Below are 13944 nucleotides of genomic sequence, written 5' to 3'. Positions count from 1 at the left end.
ATGACACAGCAGCACTGTAAACAAGGAAGATCGCCAGCTGCCTTTAGATAATTGCCTGCATAGAATGAGTGCCAATTTTAATTTTTAATTGCAAATGGCAATTTTGGCAGCTGAAAATGCCAACATTCTATCTTTTATCTGAGCAAATCTGTGTGAGAGAGCTCGAAACATTACTGTAATGCTGTAATATAGAGATGCCTAGTGATACGGTTACTTTCAAGGATCCCTGATGCTACAGTTCCTGTCTTAAAGTTATTTTTTGAGTTCCACTGGATATCAGTTTGTCAGACATCTCCATTGCCGGTCTATAAATTCTTTTAATGTATTTATTTAATTCTGATTTCATGACTGCCAGATATTCAGATAATACTGCTGCTGTTCCTGGCTCGTTTTTTCCATCCACCTGATCAAATACAAATGCATCTTGGAAAACATACTCCCTGACGGGGTCAGGGGAAAAAAAAAAAAAAAGTCCTGAAATAGCTCAGAATTGAGGAGACATCACCACGTATGTGGATGAGATATCCACTGGTACCCCTGCTAGGCTATTCTTGACTCTGCAGAGCCCGTTATAGCTCAGCACTATTTCTGCTCCAGGAATGAATGGGCTCTCTGCTGTAAGCCCGACGTCTAGATCGGTGTTCTTCCGAAATGAAGCTCATGCTAATGTGCAGGGCTGAAATGAACCAAGGGTGCTTTCAGAGTTTCAGTCTGAAGTCTTAGATGTGTGGGTTTATTTAGGCCTGCCTGTTGCTTTTGAAATGAAAAGGGGAGAATTAAGCTCTGGCTGCAAATAAGAAACGATCTCTGTAATGGTATTTTCATTTCTCATTTCCATAGGGTAAAATGCTTGAGAGATGAGGATGATGCCCGCTTTGCTTTTATTTCTGTTTGTCTTTTCAAAGCAGAGAGAAAATTGGGTAGCCGCCTGGGGGGCAAGTGTTGTGACCTATATTTGGAAGCCAGTTGGTTAATTTATTTGTAAATACAAACTTGCAAAATGCTGCCAAAGGCAGCTCCTCTGCAAACTTTTGCTACCAGGCGAACAATTTACTCTTGAGCTGGCCCTTTGACTTCAGTATAATTGTGCTGGGTTGCAGAGCCATAAATTACACGTTCCTTTCTGTGTATCTCAGTAGCGCTTTACATAGCAGCCTTAGTTGAAGTCTTTACTGCAAGTACCACAGTCTTCTGTTCTTACTCATTTAGGAACACTTAAAATACGTACGCTTATGAAATCAGAAGAGAAAATTATACTGTTTATGAGTAATGAGTCAGTAGCTTAAACTCTGGCTAACGAAGTATTTATTCCACACCACATCACCTACACGTGGAATATGTACATATTTAATGCATGTGGAGGTGTGTTAGAATGCTCTAATATTCTGACTCCTTAGAAGCGTTGTCTTGGGATGTACGAGGATTTCTTTCTGTTGTTAGTGCTGTTTATTTAGATTATTTTTGGTGGTTTGGTTTGATGAGAAAGTGTAGACATTGCATTGGAATGATCAAAGAGGAATTCCAGATCTGTTGCAGTTTTTACTCTGGTTTCATCTTCAGCCGTCATAAGGATTTTGTATTGTTTTTATTCTTAATTAACATTCTGAAAAAGAAGTGGCATGAGAAGTTCAGAAGAAACACTACTCCTTGATACTGTTTTTATTGTTAAAATTAGTTGCATAAGTTTCCTGATTTTAACACGTTGGATTTATTTCAGGAATAATGAAGTTTCTGTTTCTTACTGACTTCTTTTTAATAAATTATGTGCAAAAGTCTTTGACATTTGTTGCGGCAATGTCCTTATCGTTACAAAGCCATCACCTTTTGCTCTGGAAGCTTCTGAATCACAAATTGCAGGGCCGGGTGGGTATCACTTTGCATGACCTGTATTGATGTTTCCATGGGCCTTCTCCACTGGTCATTGATGGAGGAGATAAGATACAGGGCTAGATGAATGTGTGACCCTGTCTGATCTTCTTCTCATCCTTTCACATTCTGAATGGAAAAAGACTGGAAAGTGATTTCTGAAAAAAATCTAGCAATACGATAAAAATTTAACTAGCTATTTTAGCTTTCCATATCTGCTTTCTGAACATCTTTCACTAGTGATCAGATGGCTGTTGAACAGCAGTATCTTTGCATGTGAGCTAACAGTGCTGCATTATCTACTGTGCTATGAGTATAATTAGGGAGGTTCCACACTATGGTTAGAAACACAGTAATGTGCAACACCCTAAATACTTGCCTACTAGAAAGCAGGAAAGATGATTCTGTCACTTTATCTATCTGCAGGCATTTAATGAATTCATTCCAGGTGTTCTGTAGGTAGTACTGTGGCTTTTATCTTTTCAAGTACCATTTCAGAGCCAGGGCCTGCTATTGTTAGAATAACAGTGTATTTTTATTTATTTATTTATTAAACAAATAACAGTATGATATTAACAAATAGCAAGTGCTAGCAGAGTTGACAACATAAATGGTATGGCAAAGCCACATTAGTCTTATTAGGTACTGAGGACGTAAAAATTTAAAGCTCTGTAGCTGCTTCCTAAAGTTTAATAACTATTTTCTTTCAGGGAGTGCATGATTGTGTACACTTAGATGCACTTCAGTATAAATCCCCAGGAGTTTGTTCCATCTGAGGCAGTCTGTGATTCTGTATGTGTGCACATTTCTCCTTGAAGCATTCTTTGGAGAGGTCCAACTGGAAGACATTCTCTTCCCGTTCATGTCAACCAATCTTTGTCTGGACAGGTCTTGAATGTTGGGTGGAGATGCCACAGCCCTGCTGGGGAACCATTTGGGGGCCTGCATTGACCCTTTTGTTGAAACATAGAGGATTTGAGGTGAGGGGAGAGTAAATCTGAACCTCTCACGTGCTCCTTTTTGTACCGTCTGACACTGTTAAGAAGGATTTGACTTCTTTATCCTTGCAGTTTCTCTTCCAGGAGTTACAGGTTGCTTGGCTTGCTGTGAGCTGCCAGTCGACTGGTAGATCACTCCCTTGCCAGACTGAATGAGCTCAGCTCCCTAACCTCTATTTGAGGCACATACTATAGCCCCAGACCTTCTTGGTTGCTCTCCTGGGTTTCTCCCAGTTTCTGCCCATCCCTTGTTGCTTCGCTTGAGGGGGGACAAATGGGTGTCCCAGTGTGAAGCCACACAGAATAAAGGCCCTTTTCACTGATGCTCCTGGGTGCCCATATGGATGCATGTTGTTGTTTGTTGGTGTTTCTTTTTTTTTCTTTGACTGCACCAGATGCAGAGCTCTACTCTTCTCTTAATTGGACTTCCTAGGTTTTTATGTTCACTTCCTGTATGCTCTTTTGCAGTGCATCTCACTCGTACTCTAACCACACATATACATCAGTCTCAAAGGTCTTTGTGCTTTCTCTGTGATCATCAGAGAAGAGAAAATGGTCAACAAGGCTTCATTCCTGTGGTTCCCTACCACTGTTCACACGCGCAGTCCTCTCTTGGAACTCGTGGGCACTGCATAATACATAACTTCTCTATTCGTTCAGTCTTTGTGAGAGAACTGTTACCCATGTGAGAATCTTCAGGATTGGCAATATCTATCATGTGATGTGCGTAAGAAGTGGTTTTCACTTACCTTAGCAAAATATTGTTTGACATTTTACTCTTCAGGCTTGAAGAGTTCCCTCATTTGTACTGGCCTTCTTTTCTGACTTAGCAGCAGTTGTCCAGGAGAAATACTGCTTTGCCATAAAAATCAGAACTGTTCCTCAACTCTCTTGAAATGAGAGAACAAAAGATTTGCTTTGGGTAAATCACCAGGGCTGGGACTGGTGAAAGCTTATGTACATGGGCTTTCTTCTGTCCTAATATTTATTTCTCAAATGAGATTGAGTAGGGTATGTAGTTAATGAGATGGATCATGTGTACATTAGTACTTGCCTTCAGTGGCTTTAAATAAATGTACAGCCTGAGTGGAGTCTTCTCCATCTCTTCTCCTACTGTACTCTTGATGCAAGTTAGACATTTCTTTATGGTTATAATTTTCCCCCTCATTTTATAACCTTACATTTAGTATTGTGTTGGGGGGTAACAGTCCTACCTTTTATATGTTTTTCTTTCTGTGTCAGTCTTGGAAGTGGTTTTCCTTGTCTTGTTTATTGAGTGTCTTGCATGAGGTGAAGACTGTTGGTGAACTTTCTGTGGCCTCACATGATGAGAAATATTGCTTGGATTTATAGGCTTTGGCCAGAGATAGGATAATCTACGAATACGCTATGTGGCATTAAGTATATGCTGTCTAAAAGGAGTAGCTGCTTTAGAGACTGCCTGGAAGATTTTAGGAAGATTTTAATTGCCTGTGAGACACTGTGTGACAGTTCTAGGTGGTGGCTTAATGAGCTAGGGACCCTTTCTCTTTAATAGTTTTCAAGTTTCTGCAGTATTTGACTTATCATGACATTTAATTTCACTTTAGTTGGGCAGTTGTGATGAGCTTCCAATCCTCCAAATTTGACTGTATTTTTAATAGCTATTCACCCTATTATACTGTTGTTTGTGATGAATTAAGTTTCCTGAATCAGATAAAAGTAGAACTGAGTTTAAAAAAAAATATATTCTATAATTGTAATTAACTTCTAGCATCAACCAAATGGAATACCAAAGGTCATTCCATCTTTAATAATTCATTCACTATTCATTAGAATAATCATCATTAATATATTTACAGTACTCATGAAAATGAAGGGAAACTTTTTTGATAGCTCTAGTAGAATGGAAAAGCACATTCTGTAATTTTATTAATGTTTAAGGGGAAAAAGAGAGTTACGCAGAGAAAAGAAAAGTAATTATTCCTAGATAATGTAAACTTCTAACACTGAAAAGTCAGGGCTTGTTGTTTCTTGATAGCTCACAGACAAAACTTAATGTCCACCTGTTTCATGTGGTCGTATTTCTATTACTCTAAATTTTAAGTCTGATGAAAATTAATGATATTTGCCACAGATTTCAGTTGAAGGAAAATGGAGTCTCCTTCATGCAGATAAAATAAGAAGGAGTAGGACACAAAAAATGTACTATGTAATGAAAAATCTGTAACATATAAGCAGAATTGCTGTTATTTGCTGCATTCTTCCTAATGAGGCAGATGTTTTTCTGTGGTTTTTTTTTTTTTTACAGTAAGTCTTGTTCTTTCCCTTTGCAAACCATTCACACAACAGAGCATGCATTCTTATTTTTAGTGCTGATGTACTGAGATTTGCTTTTGTATATGTATTATGTAGACTACATTGAACTGGGGAGAACTTGTGTATTACCTTCCCTTTCTGTTTTCTGAGAGAGATATACTGAGAGTTTGATTTGCAGGTTTCCTGTAAGAGAGCAGACTGATTGCCCAAGGGATTGCCACTGCAGCTCAGTTAAGGCAGAAAATTCATCAACTGTGTGGTTTTATCAATTGCAAAGTATTATTAAGCAGTTGCTATGCTTATGTCAAAGTAGAATTCCTTTTATATATCAATTAAAAGTTCAAAGGCTGTCTTACAGGTCATCTGTACTTGATCAAGAAGTGTGTTCAATTTTCCGTGTAACAGCAGATTTATCTTTTGTTAGCTGTCTGAGTTGCAGTGTAATTGCGTTACAGGAAGCTCAGCAAAACATTCATCACTTTGGGCACTGAAGTGTGTAGTCTTAGGCAATGCATTCTACTTGAAAGAACACGGGAGTACTTGTTAGTATGTTTGGTTGGGCCTGGTGATTCAGAGGAGGGCACAGTCCTCAGCTACACATACCTGAATTTCTCTCCTTGGCCTTCATCCAAGAAGATCTTCAGGCATAAACATGCATGTTTTCCTTTACGGAGATGAACACAAATATGTACATAAGCATTTTCTCGAGAAGAGATGGATTTTCAAAGGCACTGAATACCTACTTCCTTTAATTATTCTGTTGTGCCTTCAGTGGGTAATTCAATTTTTTCTCCACAACTTGTATCAAATGAAGTTTAACAAATGAATCATGCTCTTAAACTGATTAGGAGTAATGAAGAAAGGAAGTTCTGTACCTGCTCACTTCTTGATTTAAGCAATATATTCCTGTTTATCTTGGCTACCTCCTTGCTTTGAGGCTCCCTTCTTAAAAGAAGGGAACACATTAAGCCTTTCAGGAGTTCTTGTAGAGTTTTAATTATTTTAATTTCATTATATCAAATGTCAACATACTGGTGACGAGTCAAATGTGACAAAACCAAGAGAGCAAAATCCTTCTGCTTTGAGAGAAAAACAATGTTGGGTCTCAGATGAGAGCATCTGCACACGCCCTTTTTGAGATCATTCAGTCAGAAATAGCATCTAACTTCTTCTAGTGCATTAAATTTAACTGCTTTGTATGTCTGAAGCTCATCCATAACCATGGTATCTGAGAAGTACCCATTAAACGCAAATGCACAAATCATCTTCTTCCGTGCTCTGTTAACAGGAACGTGCTTAAAAGTTACTGCTGGCCCTTTTCTAAATATGCATCGTGTCAGGATCCTGACCTACCTGAGAGGGACTTTGGGGGAAATGAAGACAAAACATGGTGCTTTATGTACTTCTGTGAGTTGTGGAAGTGCGGGGCTGCTCATGTTTGACAGTGAGTTTGGAAACACAGGGCAGCGTCCCCCAGAGACCAGTCTGGATCAGCAACCACATCCTTTTGATGGTGACACTGCTGTGTCCTCAGGGCATGACAGGTGGTGGCTCAGTGAAGCCAGTGTGCTTCATTGAGTGGGCTGGGATGGTGAGTGGGCTGTGTCCTTTCATATGGCCCTGTTCTGGAGTAGATGTATTGCTGCCAGGGCATCACACAGCCAATTCAGCAGCTTGCAAAGCACTTCTCTGCATCTGAGAAAGTTGTGCTGACAGAGGTTAGAAGTGGGCTATAAACTTACATGGAGGAAGCAAATCTCTGCATCTTTTATCATTTCTGTGCAGCTGATAATAGTTCCTGTAGAGTCCTTTTTGTGTGTGTATGTGTGCGTTGTATAAACCATCCCCATACAAAAGTGCATGCTCTTGACCTTTGGTGCTTTCTGCAAAAGGATGCTTATTTGTGGCAGGAAACATACAGCAGCTTTTGCAGGGAAGCAGCAAGCTCCCTGCTGGTAGCTGTGCAGTGGGCAAGAGCTGTATTGGCAGCTATGAGGTGCTCCTCAGAGCTGTGTCAGAGCCTCTCCTGAAGGGCAGCTGGGAGGCAAAACTTTCCATGCCTGTGGCCCCACCTGACTGCTTTTATTAGCAATGTGAAGTAAGTGATGGTTCTTTTGGGGAGGTTCCAGGATGCTTCCTGTGCACTCCATGGTTAGTTGCAGTAAGGACAGGTGCACGTCAGTGATTTACTGAATTGCTCATCTCTTTGTGGATGTTTCTCTCCTCAAGAAAATGTCCTAATCATAACTGCGTCCATCGACTGAAGAGGAAGCAGAGTTTAGAAGAAAAGGGGAACAGCTTTGCTAACAACTTCAGGTGCTGTAAATTTTTATATAATACAAAAATTGTTCAAATAGATGTATTTCTCTCCTCCTTCAGTCTTGGAAGCAATAAATTTGACTTGATGCTTGGAGAGGCTGTCTGGAAAGAAGTGAGCCTTCCTCAGAGGTCACCCTGGCTGCTGACTAGCCTCGTGATTTGGCTTCCACTGATAATCTGTTTGCCAGAGTATTGAGGGATTCTTGTAGGCTGTGAGGAGGCAGGTGGTGATCCTGAATTGTAAGCATGCTTCAGAAGGAATTTTGATTTTCATCCTGAAAATGCTTTTAGATGTACTTTCTAGTGGTATTCTTAGTAGTTAATTGTACTTATATTGCAGTTAGTGGAAATGATCAATCTGAACATTGGTAAAAGCAGTCTCAGTCAGAGATGATAGTGAAACTCATCTTAGTAGAGACTTATATCTTCAGAAGCTTTATAAACACTTGAAGTTCTTGTATGGAGGGCTGAAGGCCTATGCAGAAGTTGTTGAAGCTGTTACATTATGTATATGTGGGCACTCCACATGAGATTTCACTGTCTAGAGACAATTTGTAGGGAAAGCCCTGGTGAGAGCACTCGTGGGAGTGTACAGAGGAAAGAAACATTTACCTAGATGGGAAAATTGTGTGAGATAATTCATCTGTATTTACTTCACTTGACAGACACTCATTATTACTGTAAAGTTAGAAATGTGTGTTTATCTTACATTATTAATATGTTCTTAATTTCCTTTTTTTTTTTCCTTTTCTGCTTTCTGTAGAGAGAAAGCTCAAGTACTAATGTGAATCAGTTTATTAAATATACATATAGGTAAAGCATGGTGTTCATCCTTACTTTGTTTTCTGTTGAGTTCTACTACCCTGTGTGCACATCTGAGGAAATAATCAGTAGCATTTTTCTACATAATGAACATTTTGTTTACTACCTAGTTGTGTTTCTGGTCGCTCGTCCTTGCTCAGTGTTGTGTTTTGGGGGTCTGTGTATGTGCATGTGTTTTGGTAGCTCATGTAAATACAGGAATCTGTTGGCTTGTTATTCAAGTCAATTGCCAAGCTTTTAGTTAGACTTAAAGCAGTAGCTTTCAGTATTTTTTCTATTTTACGATAAGGTGCATATTAATTAATTTGATTTCCTATCCAGTTAAAATAATCACTGAGCCCCAAACTGTGTGATCCAAGCATCAAATATAAATGGCTTGAAACAACCACATATGGGTAATTTGAGAGGAAGGGATGAAATGGAGTCCCAGGAGTACAGCCCCATGTCTAACATGACTACATGCACACTTTGAGGAAGACCTGTGGACAGACATCTGAAATTCCCATCCTTCTGAGCGCCCTTTGGCTTGCTGAGAAATAGAATTCTCAAGGACTTTTTCTGCAGGAAGGAATTTGGTTGCTACAGTGCAGTCTCATTCCTGTCCAGGGAATTTCTCCTTGAAACTATAGCTGAGTTAATGACATCTATAAAATATCAAAGACCTCTAAAAATATGAGAAAATTAGATTGAGCGTTGTTATGGTTGCAGTTCATTAATGGGAAAACTGGAGCTGAAGTATCCATACTAGACTGAAGTGTGATATCACACCAGTAAGTGTCAGAAGAGAAGTTTCTTTGAAAAATTCTTTGTGTAATTTTGCTCTCCAGTATTTTTTTTTGCCTGCCTACATGTGTAAATTACCTCCTTCCAGGGAAAGGTAATGGTATTCTTTTTGGCTTGCTTTTATCATCAACTTTAGGAGTTAATCATAAATAGTATAATAGATAGTGACTGAAAGTTCAGATTATTGAGAAAGTGCAGATAGTGACGTTTCAGATGCAATTCTGAATTAAGATTCATTTCTGAATCTGAAATATAATTGACTAGCAATCATTATTTAAGAAATTAGATTGTACAAAATTGAGACTGTGTATTTCCCATTTAGTCATCGTTGGTAAAATTGTATTTTTCTCTGTCTTGAGTAGAAAAGAGGCAAATCTCTGTGAGTTATGACTGAGATGAAAATGAGCCTGAATGAGAACACGAGCAGTTGAATAGATTTTGAACTAGGTTAGAGAAGAGTCAGGCAGGAGAACTGCACTGTATTTTGATTTTGGAAATGGAGTAAGTTTGTTAGTGAGACTCACTCATCTCTTAATACCTACATTTAGCATCCAGCAGAGAACCGGCGTCCTTCCCAGCGCAGTGTGTGCTGCAGAGCAGCATTCTGTGTGCACGCAGGGTGTTTGCTGCGTTTGGTCTGTTGAGATGGCTCACTAACAAAACTTCTGTCTTCACATCAGAGGAGAGCTGTTACAGACATGCGTTGTTGGTAGATTAGGCTGTTACCAGGATAGATCTGTTTTCTCTTTTCAAACTGAGGGCTTCCTTGCCTACCTCTAGAGGGTGTTCAGGTGACGGCAACAAATCACTGCAGATATGGTTCATACTGTTTTCTGGCAGGAGGATAAAGCCTCGCCTTGCAGTCTCCCCATGTTTCAGCTCCTGCAGCACCCTTAGGACTGGGCTCAGCAGATGCTCTGAGTGCTCACTGCTGTGGCTTTGTAACCTCTGTCCTCAGCCTGGACTTTGTTCCTAGACTGCGTAGTAGGGAAAAAGTTGTTCGTCTTAACATCTGATAGCAAGTTGTACAAAGCATCTGGCTAGTTAATTATTATAATTACATTTATGAGTAACAAAACCAGAAAGTACGCTTTGCATGATTCATTAAGGGGGAAAAAAACAAATGAAACTGTTCCCTTTTAGTTTGTCTGGCAACCTCAGGAGCACATTAGAAAGGTTGTTCATTCAACTGTGAGCTATTAATAGCAGACTAACATAGATGCATTTTTAACTTACCTAATTTCTGTAAATCTGTTTCAAAAATTGTGTTGTTTTTTTAATCACTTCTTGAAAATGATGCTTGTTTTGGCAGATATTGCATTGTTGCATAACCTGGGAATTTCACTGAGTAACAATTTTGTCAAAGTTATGTATCATGTGATTAATGAAAGCTCTTCCTGCATTACTTGGCTTTTCCTGAAGACGCTGAGGTAGAGAAGTGGATGCCTGATGGAAGAACAAGCAGAATGGCAGCGTGGCTTTCCAGCACATGGCAGGGATAACAGGCTGCAGGTGAGCTAACAGCAGCAAAGTGTCTCATGACTTTTTAAGACTGACTATCAAATTTTGAAAACCATGTATAAATTCTTCAAAAACAGGAGTGAAGGAAGGATATTTTACTCTCTGACTTTGAGATGACAGACATTTAAAATTGATGCACATTGTGCCCAGGTAGGCTGTATCCTCTATGTTTGCAGCTTCAGTTCTGTGATGGATCACAGAACACACGGTACTAATTAAGCAGCATGCATACACTGTGACTTCTGGTTCTCTCTCACGTTTGCCCTTTTTGTATGCCAAAGACATCCTAGAAAGCAAGAAGTGTGTGGCCTTTCTGCTCACACAATCCTAGCAAATACAAAGATAACCCAGACTTTCCTGAATCTTCACCCTTGTTAGTTCAGGCACTTTCATCATCCCTAAAGTCAAGCAAAGCAAATTGTCGGCTCTTTTATCCTGGGATAAACTAGCACTGCAAAAACCTGCTTATTCCTTTAATTGTGTGTGTCTTGAGGTTCCTACTCCTACAGAAAATATCAAGAAAAGCTTCTGTGTCTTCTTAGCCAAATTCAGGTGTTTTCCAAAAAGGCATTCAAAGTGAAGATATTTGACTTCCCTTTGAGTGTCTTTTTAGATGCTCTGCCAGCCTCTTCTTTTTGGTTGTACCTGGTTGCTTGCCTCAGGCACTAATGATCGTTTACTGCTTTGGTGCTTTCTGATTAACTCCAGTCTCAATCAGAGAACCATGGGATTGGAGCTGAAGGGGTTGCTAATGGTAGCCCTACAAGAGGACTCCATGGACATTGTTGAGAGGTAAAAAAAGAGAACAGCTTTTATCACAGTGGTTTATGTCCTTAAAAGTTTCAGCATGCTGTTTTGGGCTTTCTGGAAACTCTCTGATGCGTTCAAGTATATAACTATATAAAGATGTGTGTGTGTGTGTATAAAGTGCTGATATGCATTTCCATCCTCATTAAAAAAGCAGAGAACGTGACTTACAGTTTGTTGAGTCAAACGTTAGCACTTCTGCATAGAGAAGTCTCTAACATGTATAAATGGCAAGCCAAATCCAAAAGCTGTTTACTAGCCATTAATTCCAGTCTAAATCCAGAAGCCCTTACTCAAGCAAAATATCACTGAAGTAATAGGATCCTTTATCTTAATAGTGCTTTATAACTTAAATTCTCCTCCAGGTTTCTATCAATCAGCACTGTTTTGTTGTTGTTTTCTTGTGCAACTCACACAATGCTTGTGCTGCATCGACTTTGGCTATTACATGCTAACTCATATGCAGCTGTAATGGATCACAGTATGCTTTTGGCAGCATTTTTGGATCTTTGCTCTAGCCATTTGCAATGAATAACAGAGATCTTAAGTGACAAAATGCTTTCCCTTTAAAGGTAGTCGTTAAAATACTGCTACAAAAGTAACCATAGAGTTTGGAAAATGATGTGGTACAAAATAACATATTTTGCGACATACACTTCTATTCTTTTCTGAAAATGATTGTTCTTTTGCAGGCATGGGAATGTGGATACGTTCCTAATCTAAAATCAATAGGAAATATTTCAGTTGTTCAAATAGCTCTTAAACATATTTTAGACTGATAGCTGATTGTATATTATGTTTGCAGCCTTTGCGCAAAGCAGCGTTTAATAGCACAGCTTGCTGTATAATTAATATAGAGAAAGACTGTTCTTCATAATATCAATCTATAAAAACCCAATGTATTTATTCACATAATGCAGTTGATGTCAAGTTGCCACAGTGCTTAGAATTTATTGCTACATTGCTTGACACCTAGCTATCAACTGAAATAACTCCTTCAGAATTACAGCTCAACCTCAAGATTTCCTGCTCCCTGTTTAGAAACTGACTTTACAAGCTAGTTGGATGGCTGAATTAGCAAGGATATAATAGTTCTATGGAAAGCGGCTGCTAATGGAAAGTTGTCAGTATTGGAATGGGTTACTTATAGGATTTTCCTTGAATTGCTGTCATTATTGTCTGCATATGCAGTGGTTATCAATGACTGTAATTGCTCTGTAGTTGCCCTGCCCCACTATCTTACTGTCATATTCATTTTTAGCTTTCCTAAAATCTAGGCAGAAAATATCTGGGGATTAATCTACTATTATGTTTTGTGTTTTGCCTGGCAACTTTGTGCAAGTTCCTAGTTATTAATGACTACTCTTGTGGCGTGAACACAAATATCCTCAAATTCTCCTAATGAAATGCACTTTCTCTGGAAGTCTCTGGCACCAGTTTTGGCCCAATTGATTTGCATATTTTTCCTCTAAGAGGATAAAGTAAAATCTTGCCATGGAGGAAACATCTCAGTGGGAAGACCTGAAGAAGAGCGGTTTCTGTTTGGGTCATCATTGTTGCCTACATGTCTAGGACCACTGTAGAGTACAGCACCCCATCTGCTAATGGCAAAGGTTAAGGTTAATTGGCAAAGTGTGGGAGTGAATTACTAGCTACATATGTTTATATGGCAGCTCTATGCTTGTCAGAGTCAAAAAGGGTTTCAACCTGGCTTGAAGCTCCTGTCTACAGAGAATGATTATTATCAAGCGAGAAAACTTGCATTTATAAAGATGTAAACAGTGATAGGCAACAATTGGCAATCAAAGGCATCACAGCTTTGGTGCACTTACCCTAATTTTATGTTTTGTCCTCTCTTGTGATGTTCAGGGTTAGCATAGTAGGTCCTCTGACTCGAAATGCACAAAGCCACAGTAATGATGATATTCTTAGCTGGGCTGAGGACAGCTACTACCTTAAAACTGTTTCCTGTTGTGATCTTCCTTGCGGTGTGTTGTGTGCCGATAAGTCACAACTTGCAGCTTGCGGTGTCTTATTGCTTAATTTAACCATAGCTTGCATGTCTTATGGTTTGATTGGCTGGCAAAGCATGCAGAAATTCTGAGTCAGATGCACCTATTTCTGGATGCCCAATATAATTAGGCGCAGCCCTGAAGCAACACACTTTATGCAACTTTCCAGGCACACACAATGCAAAAATGCAAGTAAGGGTTTAAAAATTCTTTGGAAAAAAAAATAATGCCGTTTAACTCCAAATTATGATTGTACTCATTCTGATGAACCTTTTGGTAAAGATGAAGTCCTGCAGTTTTTTAAAAATTACAACTTTTGCACATATGAAATGTGCCAACTGGACATTCCTGGAAATTCAGGTGTCCTATATAGAACCAGCCTTGTTATTAAAGACCACAAATTTCTGTGCTACTTTTCTGCAGTCCTCGGGCATTGCTTTTGAAAGAGAGTTTTGTTTCTGTAGCCTCTTTTGCATGATCAGCTTGCTAGAAAAGTGTGCTAATTAGCAGCACTGCCT

At 39.2% G+C, this 13944-nt stretch overlaps 1 protein-coding gene and 1 long non-coding RNA gene across 3 annotated transcripts in view; one reads left to right on the top strand and one right to left on the bottom strand.

The window, feature by feature from the left end:
• Window positions 1-13944, top strand: part of KCNQ5 (potassium voltage-gated channel subfamily Q member 5) — a 262179-nt gene that overhangs the window by 1960 nt on the left and 246275 nt on the right. The window lies entirely within an intron of this gene.
• Window positions 1276-13427, bottom strand: LOC104909924 (uncharacterized). Its single transcript, XR_014881546.1, has 3 exons — window positions 13247-13427; window positions 9861-10063; window positions 1276-9773 (listed from the first exon to the last, which is right to left on the bottom strand). It is a non-coding gene; the product is annotated as an uncharacterized LOC104909924 (long non-coding RNA).

This window comes from Meleagris gallopavo, chromosome 2, assembly GCF_905368555.1.
Source record: "Meleagris gallopavo chromosome 2, MGAL_WU_HG_1.1, whole genome shotgun sequence".
Classification (NCBI taxonomy): Eukaryota; Metazoa; Chordata; class Aves; order Galliformes; family Phasianidae; genus Meleagris; species Meleagris gallopavo.
Note: the sequence above shows the minus strand (reverse complement) of the source record. Positions and strands in the feature narration are given on the sequence as shown.